General features: G+C 33.5%; 1 protein-coding gene across 1 annotated transcript in view; it reads right to left on the reverse strand.

The window, feature by feature from the left end:
* The window catches only part of Rgs7 (regulator of G protein signaling 7), a 451,424-nt gene that overhangs the window by 48,415 nt on the left and 383,894 nt on the right, over positions 1-19,115 (reverse strand). The gene's annotated exons all lie outside the window — the stretch shown is intronic.

The raw sequence follows: 19,115 nt of genomic DNA on the forward strand, positions 1-19,115 counted from the left end.
TCAAGATTGTATTATACTAGATTCTGAATAAATCCACTAGATGAGGCCTGTCCAATATTACCTTCCATCAGGCTAGCTCTGCAGGATGTCTTATAAATACCACCTCGGCAAGAAGATGTATTGGCCTTAGTTTTGAATAAGGAAGTCCAGCGGGTAACACTGAGGAAAAATGTTACACAGAAAATCTGAAACCACGGCAAACATGGATGTTATTTACTCAACGGTCTGTCCCTTAAGGTTTCTTGTGTGAAGGTCAAGGCAACCACTGAATGATGTGAACTTTGCTACAAATGCTAAGAATCCAGTGCATGATTTTAGAACACATCATTCATCATTTACCATAGTAATTTTATTTTATTTTATTTTTTTGCTAATGTCAGTAATTTTCAAAAATTAAATTTCAAAACCAAAAGTAACATGATATGTTAATTTTCTAATTGGTCATAATATAAGCTCCCTCCCAGGGGAACTCTTTCTGTAAAAGCCACTGTGACTTTAATAAAATAACTCAGACATTCTCAGCAGCAGTTGAAAGAAATTATAGTATATGTGCAATACCCTTGAAGGTGGCTCTTCATTAGAAAAAAGATCAAATCTCCTTAAATAATTTCTAATTAAACAATTTCAACGTTCCTGTAGAATTACCTTTAATCAAATTCAAGCCCAGCTAAGCCCTTCATCAACCAGACCTCTTCTCAGTCTCATTCTGCCTCAGTTTTTTTCCTGCTTTATTGGTTCTGGTCATTCAAGTTCTGTTGTTTTCAAAATCAGTCCCCTTTGGCAAATGTATGTCTAACCTTATTAGGTAAACTAAGAAGTTATAACAGAAGTGCTTTAAGTTTTTTCCAGATGATTGCTCACAAAGAAGTTATAAATTCTTTATTAAGGTTTCCTATAATACAAATTTTAAAAATTTCTAGGAAACAAAATCAAAGTATGGACAGCCATTGTCAGGCACAGAGTAAAGGTTTCATATAGATCTGCTGAATAAGTAAATGAATAGGATATTTTCAGAAGGAGCTATTTAGATGTCAAATTAAATCAAGTGTCCAGAGGGAAAGATTAAAGTCTAAGTTAGCAGAGTAAAGAATAATCTGGATACTTCTGAAGGTGCAGCAAATCCGGTCATGGCTGGATAGGCCCAAGCTTCAACAATCAAGTCCAGACTTAACTGCAATATAATGACAAGTACAGATAGTACTTTCATTGTTTGTCGAGAATACCAGCATTGGGAAGATCTAGACAAGGTGAAGATCTAAGTCGATGAAAGAGGGTTCCAATTCCAGGAGATTTTCCAATCCACCAAAGACAGAAAAAAGTGAGAATACTTGAACATGGTCAAAACTAAGGCTCAGGTCAATATTTTTGTTGTGATTCCCACTTATTTAGGCAATGTAAGTGTTTCATATGGTGTTCTGTGTGAATGTAGGGCCATGTACAAAGAATGAGTCTTTCTAAAAAACTAACTATTGGAATATTTTCTGCTCTGCTGAAATATTAAAAAATATGAGTAAAAAAATAGACACTACATGGGTTACTTAGAATGATTTATATTATTGAAGACTTCATTTCAATTCCAAGTTTAAATATATCTTCCTGAAATAATTTTCTGGGACACCATAAGGAGATAATTTGGGGGACTTGTATATAACAATTACTTAGTATATAATAAGTAATTGAGATGGAGGCTCTGCCACAAAGTGAGAGAAAGTTTGAGAAGGCTTGAAGTGTTACTCTGGTTAAAATAGCTATGTGGTAAAGGCATAGAATTTGGCCCTAATGCAACTTAGAATTCAGATGGAAAAAGCTAAAGCTTTTGAATCAGGTCTGTAATAAGGAGTGGAATAGAAAATAAATGCTGGCATTTGGTTTTTCCTTTAGTTTCTACAAGGTAGAGCACTCACATTCATGACAGAAGTGTGTAGAATCATACCTAGATCACAGATCAGCAAGCACCCCAATATCTAAATATGGAAAAAGACACAAATATATAATTCAAGAAGATTAGAAATACAAATGCCAAAAAAGTACTTGGAAATTTTACAACTTATAACCCAACTTCCTTCTATTATTTTTAATATAGAAGGAATATGTATTATTTAGTTGATTATAAGTATAATTAATTATATGTTGATTATAATTAATACAATTTATTTAACTATAATTATAAAAGTGGGATTCATTGTGATATATTCTATGTGAACGTAGCATAATTTGGTCAATTTCATTTCCCAGTACTTCACCAAGCCCTTCTTTTCTCTCTCTCTCTCTCTCTCTCTCTCTCTCTCTCAATTCCCTTCTCTCTACTCTGTTGATCACCCTTCTGTTTTCTTGAGATCCTTTCTTATTCCATTCCCCCCCCCCCTAACTTCTACAGATCATAGAAATCATTCAACCCTTGATTTCATGAGTCTGGTTTATTTCTCTTAGCATGATGTTCTCCAGTTCTACCAATTTGCCAGCAAATGACCTAATTTTATCTTTACTTATGCTGAGTAATACTCCATTGTGTGTGTGTGTTTGTATGTGTGTGTGTTTGTATGTGTGTGTGTGTTTGTATGTGTGTGTGTGTATTTGTATGTGTGTGTGTGTGTAACACTTCAACCAATGGGCAAATGATCTAAACAGACATTTTTCAAAAGAAGAAATGCAAATGGCCAACAAATATATGAAAAAAAGTTAAATATCCTTAGCAATCAGGGAAATGCAAATCAAAACTACACAAAAATTTCATATCTTGTTTCAGTTAGAACAGTGATCATCAAGACTACAAATAATAATAAATACTGATGAGGATGTTGGAAAAAGGTATATTCATACATTGTTAATGGGACTGCAAATTAGTACAAGCATTTTGAAAATCCGTATGGGGATGCCTCAAAAGACTAGAAATGGAATTACTATATAACCAGCTATTCCAGTCCTTGGTATTCATCCAAAATAATTTAAATCATCATACTACAATGGTATATACATATATCAATGTTTATAGCAGCACAATTCATAACAGCCAAATTATAGAACCAGCCTAGGTGCCCATCAACAGATAAATGATTAAAAGACATAATATTTTTAAATTGAGTTGGATTGCTTTAGGGCCTCACTAATTTGCTAAGGTCTTGAACTTTCAATCCCCCTGCCTCAGCCTCCTAAGTTGCTGGGAGTACAGGCATGCACCATTGTGCCTGGCTGATTCAATACTTTTCTATTTTAACACTCTTCTCCTAAGGTTATTTTCCTGCTAATTGCAACTTCTACTTGTATTTGCCTCCCACTTATTTTAACAGAGTTGGTTTGTTTCACTCGTCTTTCTTTCAGACATATATTCTTAGATTTTATTTATGATGTAACCTAGTATACTTGTTCTTTTTTTCTCATTTCTTCATCTCTTTCACTGTATTTCTTTTATTTTTATTTTTTTACCATTTTTAAACCAGTGACTTTTCATTAAATCCTACTTTAATAATTCAGAAAACTTCTTGTCATCCCATTAGTAACCATTTTTTTATCTTTAAATAAATGCTTGAATTTTTATCTCTTGAAATTTAACCTCAGAAATAAAACACTGCCTAATGCTTCCCTGAATAAATGATGAAGAAGTTAGCATATGTTCACTCCCTCTAGTCTTCCTAATATTTTTTAATGAAAAGAATTTATTGTATGCTATTATAGTTTTTAAAAATTGATGATAGTATCACATTTTGTTTGGAAACAAATTTTTATCACAATTATTTAGATACTGAAAGGCATGCAGAAAAAGCTGGTATCTTGGAAAATTAAAAACTCTTAGCATGGTTTTCTTTTTAAGCCTAAATTTGTTGAAATGATTCAATAAGGGTTCAGACCCTCCAAAAACAGTATCTATTACTTTTTTGGGTTCTGGTCTTATTTCTGGTTTCCTTTGGGATTTTGCTCACTTGTTTGCAGGTTGCTGTACTGGTAAAGTGGACATGGATAGCAATTCTGATAATCCTGGATTTTCTTTTACACCTATCAACCAGCAGCTGCAACAGTCCTATAACTATAATACTCTTCTCCTAGTTGGGTACCTCTACTGGTACATTTTCTGCTAAAAGTCTGAGAACTTGAGGTGCTTTAAGAACCAAAGTCAGGAATAAATCTTTTTATTTTTTTTTAATTTTTAAAAAATGTTTATTTTTTAATTGTAGTTGGACACAGTACCTTTATTTTATTTATTTATTTTTATGTGGTGCTGAGGATCAAACTCAGGGCCTCACAGATGCTAGGCGAGAGCTCTACCACTGAGCCACAACCCCAGCTCAAATCTGTCTGTTCTGATGACATGCTCAAGCTTAAGAAACCTTGGACCAATATGAGGCAAGTCTTTCTCTGCTCTCCTTACTCCTATTTCTAACCCTCATGTATGGATACTGGGAATCATTAATGGGTTGGTCAGGATTACATTCAGTTCTGTAAGCCTGCCCTAATTTCCTAAGAACAGAAATAATTATAACTCTAACATCATTATGATATGTCTAAATTTTATTGATTCCAGAAAAATGTTAATCTTTCAAATGAGTGACACGCAGCACCATTCTCCAATTTCCAGTTTGTTCTAATAATTTCTTTTATTCATTCCAGTTTTGTATCGACTCTTGCCTTTTTATCCTGTGCTGGAGAAGAAAGGAGCAACTTTGGTAAACTTCTGAAAAGTATGGAGTGTTGGTCTGTTGCTACTTCCTGCATTTACTCCAAGGATCAAATATATTTGGAAATTTGATTTCTGTTGAATGGACTTATATTTAAAAACTTTAGATTTTGGAATTTTTCTTCATTGACTATAGATCTATTTTATTTTTTCATTACTGTATGATGACTATACATGATATTTGGGTTCACTTTGATATAATCATACAAGCATGGGATATAATTTGCTCCACTTCTGTTCTGAGTACTTCCCTGATCCCCACTTTGCCCTTTCTCTACTCTACTCCCTCTACTGTTCCTCTTCTTTCTATTTACTTATAGTAATTTTTTTAAATTAAGGCTTTATACATAAAGGTGAAATTCACTTGGTGTATTCATATGTGTAATATTCATATATTCAAATAATTTTGTCAATTTCATTCCACCATACCTCTCCTTTCCCATCCCTAATTCCCTCCCTACCCTCTGACTTCCCTTGTTTTTTCATGGAATTCCATCTTCCTCTTCTTTCCATTTTTTTTTTTCCTAGCTTCTACATATGAGAGAAAGCATTCAACTTTGATCTCAGAATCTGGCTTATTTCACTTTGCATGATGTTATCCTGTTCTGTCCATTTACCAGCAAATGCCATGATTTCATTTGTTACAACTAAGTAAACCTCCATTATATATATGTATCACATTTTCTTTATCCATTTATCTGTTGTTAAAAGAGTTTAATTTTTTAGAAAAATTATGACTCAAGAGCAATTCAAACCTTAATTAACCTTAAGGGGAATTAAATCTAAAGATAAAAAGAACTAGAGAAAATATTATAAGAATGATTTTATTTAATTTCCAAAATATATTAATGTTAAAGAATATTACTGTAATGCACGAGTAGAAATTAGTTATTAAATGGGATTATGTACCTTGATTTATTAAGAGAAGAAAGGTCTACTATGGAAATTGAATATTTGGACAATAAAAAGCTTTACTCTCCTGGAAGAGCTAATCCTCCAGGAAAAAGAATTCTTTTGGAAATTTCAGGAATAATAGCTGGAAACTGTCAGTGTGAAAAGAATGAGAGCAGTAGACTTCTCTCCTTAATCATGTATTTCGTGAGCCTGGTTAGATTCTGTTCTATCACATATTTTTCCCATACCCTAAAGTCAACTACCTTAGAAAGATGGCATTATTATTTTTAATTTAATTGATGGTAATAATGAAACACAGGGAGCCTGAGTCCCTTCCCCAGGACATACCAGGACATACTTCCCCAGTAAGTAGGTGGTGGGGACTTTGGATCTCTGTGACCACACAAGAGATCCTTAGGATACATAAAACAACAAGAGAAATCTCACATCAGCCCCCAATCAGTGCCACAAAGGAACGAGGAAGCTTCTCTTTGTTGACTCTTGTTTTCCACATGGTTCCATTTTTCTGTATTTCTTTGTTGCTCCTCAATATAATAACTATTATTGCTATTTTGAAACTTTATTAATTTAAATCCAGCTTTACTAATTTTAATCCAGCTTTTTTTCATTCATTTATAAATGACATTATAGATTGTATGCAGTGACCTTTACCCCAACCACTTAAATTGCTAAAGAAAGAAACTAGAACCACTGAGTTATGTGAATGGCTCCTAAAAGGTTTGGTTGTTTTTCTAATGTTCAATGAATTTTGTCAATTTGTAAGATTATTTCATGTTGCTATGAATTTGTACTCTATTCACACCATTACTTATTAAATCTCCTTTAAAAACTAGTCATTACTTGCTGATTCCATATATTCAAATTGTTACAAACTGCAATACCAATTATTTGTGGCCCCCAAATCAATAACTGATGTCATATTTGCAGTTTTAAATTTGATAGTTTAATAGCTGAGTCAAACAAGACACTTTGCTGCTTTGTTTCAACCCTAATGCTACAAATAAACATCCTTTTTTGGGTACATTTACTGATACATTTTTTTGAATTTGTGTGCTTTTTGTTGATGATATTTCTATTTAAAATGGCCCCAAGAATAGTATTGAAGTGTTCTGTGTAATGGTCCTAAGTGTGAGAAGGATGTGATGTGCTTTACAAAAATACGTGTATTAGCTAAGTTTTGTTCAGTTATGAGTTACGGTGCTATTTAGTAGTAATGAATCAACAACATTTATTGAATAAGGTGTCTTTAGCAGAAATACATACAAAACAAGGTCATGTGTTCATCAAATGATAAAAGTGTTCTGATCTGAGGCTTGTAGAAACCCAATCCTGTGCTTCTCTTGGGATCAGTGGTTTAGTATTCTCTAACTCGGTGTTCAAGGCAACTTTACAGAACACTATTACCACAAAAAACAAGAATCAACTGTATGTGTTTGTGTCTTAGTCCCTCTGTTGGAGAGCAATGATTTAAAAGGATGTTTTTCAGTAATAACAAAAATATGTACAAATTCAGAGGCTCTCCTAGTAATCTACAACAACCTCTTGACTTTATTCTTTCATAGAATAGAGTTATTACTTCTTGTGCTTATAGTAATTTGTAGATTTTTTTCAAACCAATACCATATTAAGTTTTTAAATGTCGCAGAATAAAGGAATACTGTAGTTTACCTATTACCATGACATTTCTGAACCACTGTTTCAACCAAAATGTTTAAGATATTAACTTTCAGGTAAATACTTTTTCTGTCTGTTCTTTACATTTATTAAACAAAGCAAAGGTTTACACCTTTTAATTCATCCCCTTTATTTATTTTTATTAGAGCATTATAGTTATACATAATAGTTGGGTTCATTGTGACAAGCTCCTACATGCATGGAATTTAATTTATTCCACTTCAGTCCCTGGTTCCGCCCCCTAAGCCCTGCTTTCCCTTCTCTCTTCCCTCCCCATTATTCTCTTTCCTTTACTCTATTAATCTTCTTTTCACTCAGTTATTATTGATTGATGTTTTATGCATATACATAAAAGTGATATTTATTTTATATATGCATATACTCTGCTTTTGTTAAATTCATTTCTCATTTCCTCCCCATCCCCAACTCTCCTCCCTCCCTTTTGACCTCCTCCTTCTACTCCACTGATCTTCCATATATCTTTATGATATCTGATTCTCCTACCCTTTTCCCATTATTTTTCTCTAGCTTCTGCATAGGAGAGAATGAGCCTTTTAAAGAGCAATTCAATAAACTATCCAGTGGAACATGAGCTGTGCAACTTCTGAACAAACAACTAATCTATGTTCATTTACTCTGGATTAAAATACTAACCATTGATATATTTGAATACCTGAACTTGATTCCTTCCCATCTCTCTCTTTTTAAAAATTATTTTTGGTTTCTTACATAAAAGGAGAGAGATATAGGTAGCGTGCTGAGAAATACTGGTACAATAAAAAAAAGATATGAGTTGTTAGCCCTAAGTTATTGGCTAACCAATTTGGAACATTTGATTCACACTATGTCTATTGTCAAAATCCCTGATCATTAGTATGGAAACAATAGAAAATCGGATATTCTGGCAAAGGCCATGATGTAGTGGAAAGGACATTTGGTACAAGAGTTTGGACATCTTGGGTTCTCATAATCCTCATTAACCAAGACTTTGTAAAGTCACTTAAGCTTCCTGACACTCAATTTCCTCCCCTGTGTAATGAGAATTAAAAATATCAGCTATATACTGAGGTGAGGATTATTGAGAGGATGTATTGTAGAATGCTATATTAAAAAAGGAATGCAATGTATGTGTTTATTATACTTTTAGCTCACTGGAAAAGTTTCTATTTAAAAGAAAATCATAGCAGGTACTTCTCTACATGAAATATCCTAATAAATGCCATGTTTGGTATGGAGTTTGTGTGAAGTTATTATTTTTTATCACAGTGGTGGGCACTGTTTGAATCATTGTGTGTCTCAGTTGTCAAGTATCTCTCCTTTGTAGAACTGCCATGAATTTGCATTGCCAAGAATTTTAAACAATAAAGTGCAAGCACAGATGTCTTGCACTTTGAAATATTTTTAAAATTTTATCTCAAAACAGAGTTTAATTTTAAAATGACTGGTTTATAAAGGCACTTCCATGTCATTAAATTATATACTTTTATGTTCACATCTTTGCGCTTTCTGTCCCTTCCTTTTCTTCATTTTTATTTATTATTATTATTATTATTTAGAAAGAGAGAGAGAGAGAGAGAGAGAGAGAGAGAAGGAGAGATAGAGATTTTTTTTTTAGTTTTCGGCAGACACAACATCTTTGTTTGTATGTGGTGCTGAGGATGGAACCCGGGCCGCATGAATGCCAGGCGAGCGCGCAACCGCTTGAGCCACATCCCCAGCCCTTCTTCATTTTTATTATCCCTTATTATCTTGCTAACCAAGCCCCATGCACAAGGAAATAAGTGATCAGCAGTGTTTATTAGTAGCTACTCCCAGGTTGCTGGGGGAAGAAAGAGAAAACTATTCTTTATATTTTCATTTGTATGTGTATGAAGAGTCTACTATGTACAGGGCTCTGCTTTAGGTGATGGGGTTGGGAGTAGACAAGGATTCTATTCCTAATGAGGTCATATTCTAGAGAAATCTAAAGCAAAGATGGCACGGAGAGGGAAGAGAGGACAGTGCTTCTAGTTATCCTGTGCAGAGTGATGCTGGTTAGGGGCCAAGGACCTGGAAAAAACCTGGATTGCCTTAATCCTATCCCCTACTTGCTAAGGGCACCACTGCAATTGGTTGCATGAGGCAAATGGATTGTAAGAGAGTAAAAGTGGATACCATACTTTTTAATAATAATAATGTTAATAATAATAATATATAGAAAAAGGCAATATCATTGCTATCTTGATGATTATTGAGATGTATTTTCATTATTTGTTTATTTTTGTTCCACAACAACATACCTAGTTCTGTTATTCATCTAAGTAGAGTCTAATTTGATAGAACTGATGTGATTTTGAAACCTAGAGCATAGAACAACCCTAAGATGGTGAGCTGAAAATATCCCTGGGCTTTTTCTTGAAGTGAACCCCTCTCCAAGTGAACCCTATAGTAACTGGTTTGCAGAGTCTTTTTGCTCCCCCATCCTGCCCCCTGCCCTTGCAGAAAGTAGTCTTAAGAAAAATGACAAAATTTGTTTCCTGGTTGAAAAACTATGAGGACTTCTGAGTACTTTGTCCTTTTTATTTATTTATTTTTATTATTTATTTATTTTGGTGCTGAGTTTGAATCTAGGGCCTAATGCATACTAAGCACATATTATACCACTGACTATACTACCAATATGCCCTTCTTTTTTTTATGACAATGCTAATAGTAGCTATGTTATGATTTGGATGTGATGTGTTCCCCAAAAGCTCATGTGTGGGACAATACAAGTAAGATTAGAGGTGAAATGACTGGGTTTAACTGAGTGGTGACTGAAGGCAGGGAGGGTGTGGCTGGAGGAGGAGGGCATTGGGGGTGTGCCTTTGGGATTTATATATTGTATCTGGCAAATGGAGTCTCTCTTTCTGTGTTCTGGTCATCATATGAGCTGCTTCCCTCCACCATACTCTTCCACCGTGATGTTCAGCCTCACCTCACGCCCTGAGGAATGAAGGCAGCTGCCTATGAAACTGTGAGTGCCAAAATAAACTTTTCCTCCTCTTCAGATGTTCTGGTTGGGTCTTTTATTCACAGCACTGAAAGCTGACTAAAACAAGCCAGACAATAATAAGGATAATGAAAATAATCATCATTATATTTAACACTTAACTGGTACTTGCCATGTGCCAAGAACTGTTAAAATACTTTATGAATTAACCAATTAATTTTTTAAACAACCTATGAGGGGTATCTGTATGTGTTATTGTTATCATCTCTTTATAGTTAAGAAAATTGAGGCACAGAAAGTAGACACGACTTTTTATTCAAGTTGCATGGCTAATACAGAATTACGTTGGAATTTGAACCCAGCTGTGTGGGAAGAGCCATTCTTATCTGGAGAGCTATTTAGAGTGACTCTGAATCAAGAGCATTCTTAAAATGTAAAACAACTTGGAGATCACTTTAAACCATTCTTCCATTGAGATGAGACACCCAGGATATCCCAAAGAGTACAAGAAAAAAAAAAAACTATGAAAATAACCAGGTCAATGCAGAAAAAAAAAGGATTAGGGTGAAACAATGCTTTGTAAAACTAAGGAACAGTTGCCTTAATTTTATGGAGGTGAAATTTAATTTTGATCCTTAAACTTTTCCTGATTATTATATACCATTTTTTCCCTCTTGAAACCTCTAATAGATTCCTTTCCATTAGAAATTGCCCAGAAAACCAGATGTGTCCCACCTGTAATCCCAGCTACTTGGAAGGCTAAGGCAGGAGGATGACAAATTCCAGATTAGCCTCCCCAAAATAACAAATAAAAAGGGCTGGAGATGTATCTCAGTGGTAGAGCACCCCTGGGTTTAAACTCCAGTGCAAAAGAGAAAGAGAAGGAAGGAAGGAAGGAAGGAAGGAAGGAAGGAAGGAAGGAAGGAAGGAAGGAAGGAAGGAATTCACAGAGGTTCCATGCATTTTTTTTAATTGCTTAAAGGTTATCAGAGTGGAGCAACACTCTGGAATTGCATATTGCTAAGAATCATTTTATTTTAAGTTTAGTAAGAAATAAGTAAACCAAATTGTCCCACAAATCCAAGAAAAAATATGAGTAAAAGTTAAGACTTTCAAAGGTGAATAGATAGTTCAAAGTTGAAGTTAATTGATGCCTGATCTAGTTGGGCAAGTTATGTGTCCTCTCTGATGCCTGAGTAATGGGCATTTTAATGATATTTTTATGACTTCACTGGAAATTGAAGTTGAAAGGAAATGATCAATGCAAAAGCTTTTTGAAAACTTATGCAAATGTGGGATTAAATGTCTCTACAGTGTGACTGATTATCAGCTCTCTACTTGAGTTTAATAAATCTGTTACTTCAGATTCAAAATAACATATACTTTTTAGAAATAAATTAGAATTTGGTTTCATGAGGCTAAAATAACATCATATTTTAGAATGATCAACAGTATATTTATGTTAATTTCTTTAAGGTTTAGTCACATTTATTAAACGAGAAATGGAATGAAGGCACCTTTTTTCCAGTATCAGATATAATTTTATTTTAAGTTAAATGAATGAATGAATGAATTCATTCAATGTACAAGGTAATATTCTTGGTGTTAAGTCACAGATAAAAACTTTGGACCAATGTTCCTAGTCTCTCAGGACTCATGTCCTAGTCTTTTGTATTAAGTTGGGAGTAAGTAGGTTAACAATAATTACTTTTAATTTTTTGCTATGTATTTCAGAGACAAGTGAATAATCCCATTAGTTTACATTCCAGTTTAGTATACAAAAATCGCTTTTCTACATGTTATCTCCTTTGAGCTTTGCAATAATGCTGTGAGTTAAAAAGTATGTTTTATTACTTTTTTATTAGACGTGAAATACAAAGCTCAGAATGGAAAAGGATTTGGCTACAGTTCTCAGAAAGTTGCAGAGCCAGGGGACAAACAGAGATTTTAGTATGAGAAGGTGCTAGAAGACTAGAGACTCTGAGGAGATGGGAGAATCTTATCACCATGCAAAGTATTGCCCATGGGGGTGGCAGTTTGTGAAGCCATATTCCCCATATGGCTTCCCTATTTAGTGTTCATATAAGTTAATTAAATCAGTGTGCATAATGCATTCCATAATTATATGCTAATGCTTCCCTTTGCAGATCTTTTGTTTCCTCACAGACTTAACTTCCATTCTCTTTTGAGGCTCATAACAATTATATGTCCATTTAGAATATTAAATCAAAACCAAGTATTCTAACAATTTTGACAACTTTGATAGATTTTTGGCATTTTACAATTATAACTGTTAAAATCTCTCTAGGGGTTGTAAGACAAGGGCAGTTCTTGTATGTCCACTTAACTGCAATTTCAAACTGTGTTGTGATCTGCATTATTTTATGAAGCCAAGAGTCCCATGGGACAAGCATAAGGCTCCTCAGTGAAATTCAGGGATGGTGATCTAAAATGTTGCTATTCACAACCCTACGTTGCTTTATTATCAATTTGATTCTAGGCAGTTGGTGTGCTTACACCTGAATATTATGCCATTATTATTAATAAGTAAAATAAATTGTAAGACTTGAGACTCTTAATTTATCTATCATATACCCAACACATTATTATTGGACACCTCTTAAAATTGGATATTGTCCTAGGCACAGGAAATATAAAAATCAATAAAATTTAGTTCTTGAAATCTCAAGTGGTTCACATTCCACTGAAAGAGACTGACTCATAACTCATGACTACAATGGCCAACGGAGAATTGTCAAGCTGGGCATGGTGGCGCACTCCTGTAATCTCAGCTGAGACAGGAGAATCGCAAAAGTGAGGTGAGACAGCTGAGACAGCCAGCCTCAGCAAAAGTGAGGTGCTAAGCAACTCAGTGAGACAAAGACCCTGTCTCTAAATAAAATACAAAATAGTGGTGGGGATGTGGCTCAGTGGCAGTCAGTGGCTGAGTGCCCCTGAATTCAATTCCCAGTACTTAAAAAAGATTGTCAAGGATCCAGCATTGGTCATATGTCTTGAGTCTTAAATAACATTAAGAGCTGACCTAGCCATGAATCTTCTACATGATTCTCTAACCTTCCATACTGTAGACATAAATCCATTATGATGAACATTTACAATAATGAAAGTTTTTAAGAAAAAAAGCTAGCTTTTTGGTAAAGTCACAGATAGGTTTTTACCTGTAGGATGTCATCAAGGATTTAATTTATTTTTCCTTATTTATTTAGGTTATGTGAAACCACACATATTTCTCCCATAGTACTTATAAACAAACACTTAACCATACTTTGAAATTATTCAGGAATAGATCTTACTATCCTTCTATGTGAAATGTGTTATAACCAATATGACTTCAAGGATGCCCTCTCTAGAATAACCTTTGAATAATTGTTTGCTCTGGCACCCACCTCAAAATAATATATTTCTAATTTGACCTTAAATGTTTTCAACATAAATTTTAAAATTTGCATATTGTGTAATTCTGGAGTGTCACAAATACCCACTTTTAAAACACACAGTCTCTGAATATGGTAAGGAAGGCCATATGCATTCAGTAGAAATTGTACTTTGAATCTGATCTTTTCTTGAGCTAGCCATGCTTGGCAATGACAGCAAGCCAAAGCTCCAGTCAGCCATGTAAGCAAAAGGGTAAACAAGCAACACTCCACAGTGTATCATGTGGCTAAGCTACGTATTTGGTATATTAGGCATATTAAATGCAGTTTTGATTTTACAGTGTTTTCAACTTATGTAGGGGATATGACCCCACTGTAAATTGAGGAACATCTGTAAAACTGTTGTCTCATGCTCTTAAATGTGACCAACAAACATCAAAGAAAACAAGTGAATAAGCTCTTCTGTGGAAGAATTTGGCCTAGGCATAATTCTTGTCTATTTTTGAACTCTTGTATCAATTACAGCATTTCTGCAGAATGTATCCTGACAATAACCCATCAGCTTTTCCTGTCAGTATATTTACAAATGAATTAAAAATTTAAAATTTCCCATGATCACTAGGTTCCTATGAAAAATTCTTGATTCCAGTTATCTTTACAATTTTTAATCTATAGTTGATACATTTTTAATATAAACCATATTTTTAACTAAATAAACAAAATGTAGCCCTTGTCCTACAACTCCTACAAATTTTAACATAATTGTAAAATGTCAAAAATCTATCAAAATTCTCAAAATTGCTAGAATATTGGTTTTAATTTCAAAATAAAAAATATATGGTGGACATATTTGTAACATACCACAAATATATTACAAAGTTTCCTAAATAATTATTTTTTAAGAAGTGAAATTTTATTTCATAAGAAATGAAACCCAATTGTTTTATAATTTCTATTATGACTTGTTCTCTGAGTATACTAATTGTTTTTAACTATGATTTTAAGTTATAAACCATGAAATTTTGGAATTTTTCAAAGTTGATGTTATTTTTTATCTCATAATTCCACTTTTAATTAAGTCCTAAAATTAATCATTTAAAAATAACAAATGTTTATTTAGGTATTTATCAATTTCTTTTCTCCTCACAGCTTCTTGCTGCTCAGTGTCTTCCCTTTTGTTTAATTTCCTTTTTATAAAAGGCTATTTTTTAAGTAGATCTATTAGCATCTTTGAATGGGAAAATCTTTTAATCTTTATTTTGCTGCTACCTTGAACGATATTATGTGTAGTGACAAAAATTCTGGGCTGATGCTTTCTCTCAGGATCTTGAAAATATGCTTTATTTCTGGTCTACATTAGTGTTTATAAAGATGTTGGTATTGTTGTTTACAGTATATTCATTACTCTTTTGCTCTTTAAAAAAAAAAATCTCCCTTATAAAAGTAAAATCTAAACGAAGCACAATGACTTGCACCTATAGTCCCAGCTACTCAACAGGCTGAGGCAAGGGGATTGCTTGATCCCAGGAATTTGTGAGGAGCCTGGGCAATGCAGTGAGACTCTCTTCTCAAAACAAACAAAAAAACAAACAAACAAACAAAAAACAATGCAACCACAACAAAACCAAAAAACAAAATCTCTCTTTTTTTTGTAAGTTTTAAAGTGTTTTCTCCCTTCTTCCTCTCTTCTCTTTTTCTCTCTTTTTTCTTTCATTCTGTATGAAGTGTCTACTAGTAGAATTTACATTTTTACTAATTGTAACTAGAATATGTTACATTTTAAAACCTAAGGATTCATGTTTTTCTTCAGTTCTGAAAAGTACCTCAATTATTATCTCATTGAATGTTGCTTTGCTATACTCTTCCTGGGAAACTCCTATTATGAATCCTTTTTTGAGTCTTCTTATTTTTTATCTCCCTGTCTCCTAACCTGTTTTCCATATTTTCTATCTTCTTAACCAACTGTACAGCATTCTTTTTTTAAAATATTTTTTTTTTAGTTGTAGATGGACACAATACCTTTGTTTTATTTATTTATTTTTATGTGGTGCTGAGGATAGAACCCGGTGCTTCTGTGGAAGAATTTGGCATAGGCAAAGCACTCTGCCACTGAGCCACAATCCCAGCCCTGTGCAGCATTCTTGATCTGTCTTCCAATTCAATCATCACTAATTTGTTTTTTAACTTTTTCATTAACGTTTTAATTATAACGATTTTGCATTTGTTTTATTACAAAAGTTCTTGGGTTGTTTCTCAAATCTTCCTGAAAAAATCCAATATCCCATTTTTTTCTGATATTTCATGCTTCTTTTTATATCTTTTTAAGCATTTAAAATATTATTTAGGCCCAGTAGAGGTGGTGGTACATGCCTGTAATCCCAGTGACTCAGAAGGCTGAGGCATGAGGATAACAAGTTCAAGGCCAGCCTCAGCAATTTAGCAAGAACATATCTCAAAATAAAAAATAAAAAGGACTGAGACTTTCTATGTGTGCTGGACTATAAAACAGTGTTCTGTAGTGATTTTAGTTGTACTTTTTCCAGTTGTAGTTTATCTGGAGGGCCCAGGTATTCCAAGTGGCTTAAAAGTCTGAAAGCCAGTTTGTATGGTTATTTATTGGTTTGGTGATTCCTATCTTCATGATTTTGCATATCACAGGACTGGGATTTTACTTGAGATATTGCTTCTTTTCAACTTCTGTATTGCTTTTTTGGGATGGCGGGTAAATGACTTCACGTTGAGTTCCTGACTTTTCAGAGGTTTCAGACTTTGTTCTTCAGTAGATGTGGTCCCAAATCATGTTTACTGTTACTTTGGGGTCATTAATCCCCACCCCCACACTAGTTTTTCCCTACATCCAATTCAGTCTCCTCCCAGACCTTTGCAGGATTTCAAATTTATTACTCTTTATTTAAATCCTCTATTTCTGACATCTACATATAGCTTTTTTTTCTGTAGTTGTGTTGTTATATTTCACTTTGTATTAGAAGAAAACAGGCATTAAGTTTAAGTTCTGACAATCCCTTCAACTGAAGACCAATATCACCATCAGGATGTTTTCCTCCCCAGGTTTTATTCATCACCATCTGCATTCCCTCAGAGAGTTGTCCCACAAAATAGGTTCTATTAATTCCCTCAATTGGTAAGATACAAGGTCTCAGCGGAAAGTTATTTAAAATGAAAGCTATATTAAAACAGCCTGAGATGTAAAGTCTAATACTTCTTACCAATTATGAAGAAAAATATGTTGTTGTAAATAATTGGTTGAGTTTAAACTACAAAAAAAAAAATTCTTCTAGCACATATCCATACTCACTGATATACTTTGCTGGATGGAGCCGATCTCATGCTGATATTTTTCTAAGTGTAAAATAAAATTCCCTTTTGTTTTTTATCTTTAACAGAACATACTATTATTATATTTCTTTGTCTCTTTATCTAACAAGGAAGTTTTATAGTCCATGATGATATGCACAGGTCTCTAGGCCACATTTTAAACTACAGAAACAGAAAGACAAAATTTGGTCCTTTCTATTCAACAGATCAACAGGAAGAAAAGACTAAGGTTTGGTCCTGTCTCTTCTATTTAACTCTTATATATATTCATATGAGGTTAAAATGGATATTTATTTATTTTAAAATCAATTATATAATTTTAAAATTCTCACAATTTTGGAATTAGCAGTCTCACCTCAAATATTTCATCTTGAAAGAAAAAATTCTTATACATTCAATTTTGGGGGTCCAACGTTATGCTTTATGAATGTGTTTATAGTAGGGAGAAATTGGAGAATAAAGCTAAATATCCTAACAAATATATAAATGATTGACTATTATGCAATAATACTTTTTAAGAGAAATGATATTAGTAAGTGATAAACTAATGTCCAAAAAGGAACAACAATTATATTTAAAAATATGCATATGTATTAAAAACCAGCAAAATGTAATATAATATAATGTCAGGAGTGCTAACCATTCCTGGGTGAGGGGTTTAGGTTTTATTATATTACCTTGTACTTACTTTCCATACTTTGAAATTTTCTACAGGGCATAAAACTTTTATAATAAAAATGCAAGAAAACACTTTATTGCAAATGAGAGCAAACTTTATTGCAAATGCAGAGTGGAAACTTTCTGAAAATAGGAACAAGAGAAGGACTAAAGTGAGGAGAATCATGCTGCATAGATTTGGCAAGTAATAAGAGCAACATGAGTTATGCAAAAAAGAATCAGCTGGGTCTAAAAGAGGAGGAAACAAACAGACCAAATTGGGCCAGAATGTTTTCTCATCAATGCTGTCTAGTAGAACTTTCTGTGCTGATGGAAATATAGTATTCTGTGCAGTCCAATATGGTTGCCATTAGCCACATGTGGTTAGAAAGCACCTGAAATGTGACAAGGAGACGAAGAGTTGAAATTTTAATCAATTTAATTTAATTAAAGTCTTCACACTTAAAAAGTCACATGTAAACAATGGCTTCCTTAGTGGATGGCAGGGATCTACTTATTAAAAGGTTATCACCCATTCATTGATAAAAAAGAAAAAGACGTTTAGAACAACAATAGGCCAATTATATATTAAAAATAAATAATTTTAGTGGGCAGAACTAACTGGTCTAATTACCTTCCCCATAGCAATGCTGAAATTATAAGTCAAAGATCATGCAACATTTAGCTTTTAATTACAAAGATGGCATCTGACACTACTCTGAATCCTTGTCTTCATTTAAGGTAGGCAAATCCCAAGTGTTTAGCTTCCCTTAGTTCCAATAACACAAGTCATTCCCTCATGATAGGAGAAAAGAACAGAATGGAGTCAACTGAATTTTAAAAATTAAAGTAATTCCTGAGTTCAAAGTAAGCAATATATTGCCTTCTCCCATAAGGGATCAGTTCTAGTAGAGGTACACAGCTTTGACATTTCTATTTCTTTCTTTTCTTTTCTCTTTCCTTGTGGTTGTGAGGATGGAATCCAGGGCTTGGGCATGCTAGGCAAGTGCTCTACTAGCTACACTCACAGTCTTGACATTTTTCAAGTGTGCTATGTTGCTTTTTTTTGGTGGGGTCCAAGGGTAGCAACTTCTATTCAACACACACACACACACACACACACACACACACATGCACATAAGTAAACTTATTTTCTTTTGTAATTTTGGAATTACTCTAATAATTTATAGTCACAAATTGAGAGTATTTTTATTTGAATATATTCTAATAAAAGGACAGTATTTATTCTATCTTCCTATCTCCGTTTCTCTCAAATTGCCTAAAGGATTTAAGCAATAAATCCTTTTAAATTTTAGAAAAACTTCTTTAAGAGAGCACTTTTTCTCTAATTTTGTTTCAATGGATAAGTTAAATGGTTCTTTCTTTATAAGTTGGTCAAAAAAGTTTTGGAAAAGCTTATATTCATTGCCTAACACAGAATATCAATCACTAGTCAACCAGGCTGGATAATGTGGGATATTAGTCTTAATGTACATAG

Source organism: Marmota flaviventris, chromosome 12 (assembly GCF_047511675.1).
Source record: "Marmota flaviventris isolate mMarFla1 chromosome 12, mMarFla1.hap1, whole genome shotgun sequence".
NCBI lineage: Eukaryota > Metazoa > Chordata > Mammalia > Rodentia > Sciuridae > Marmota > Marmota flaviventris.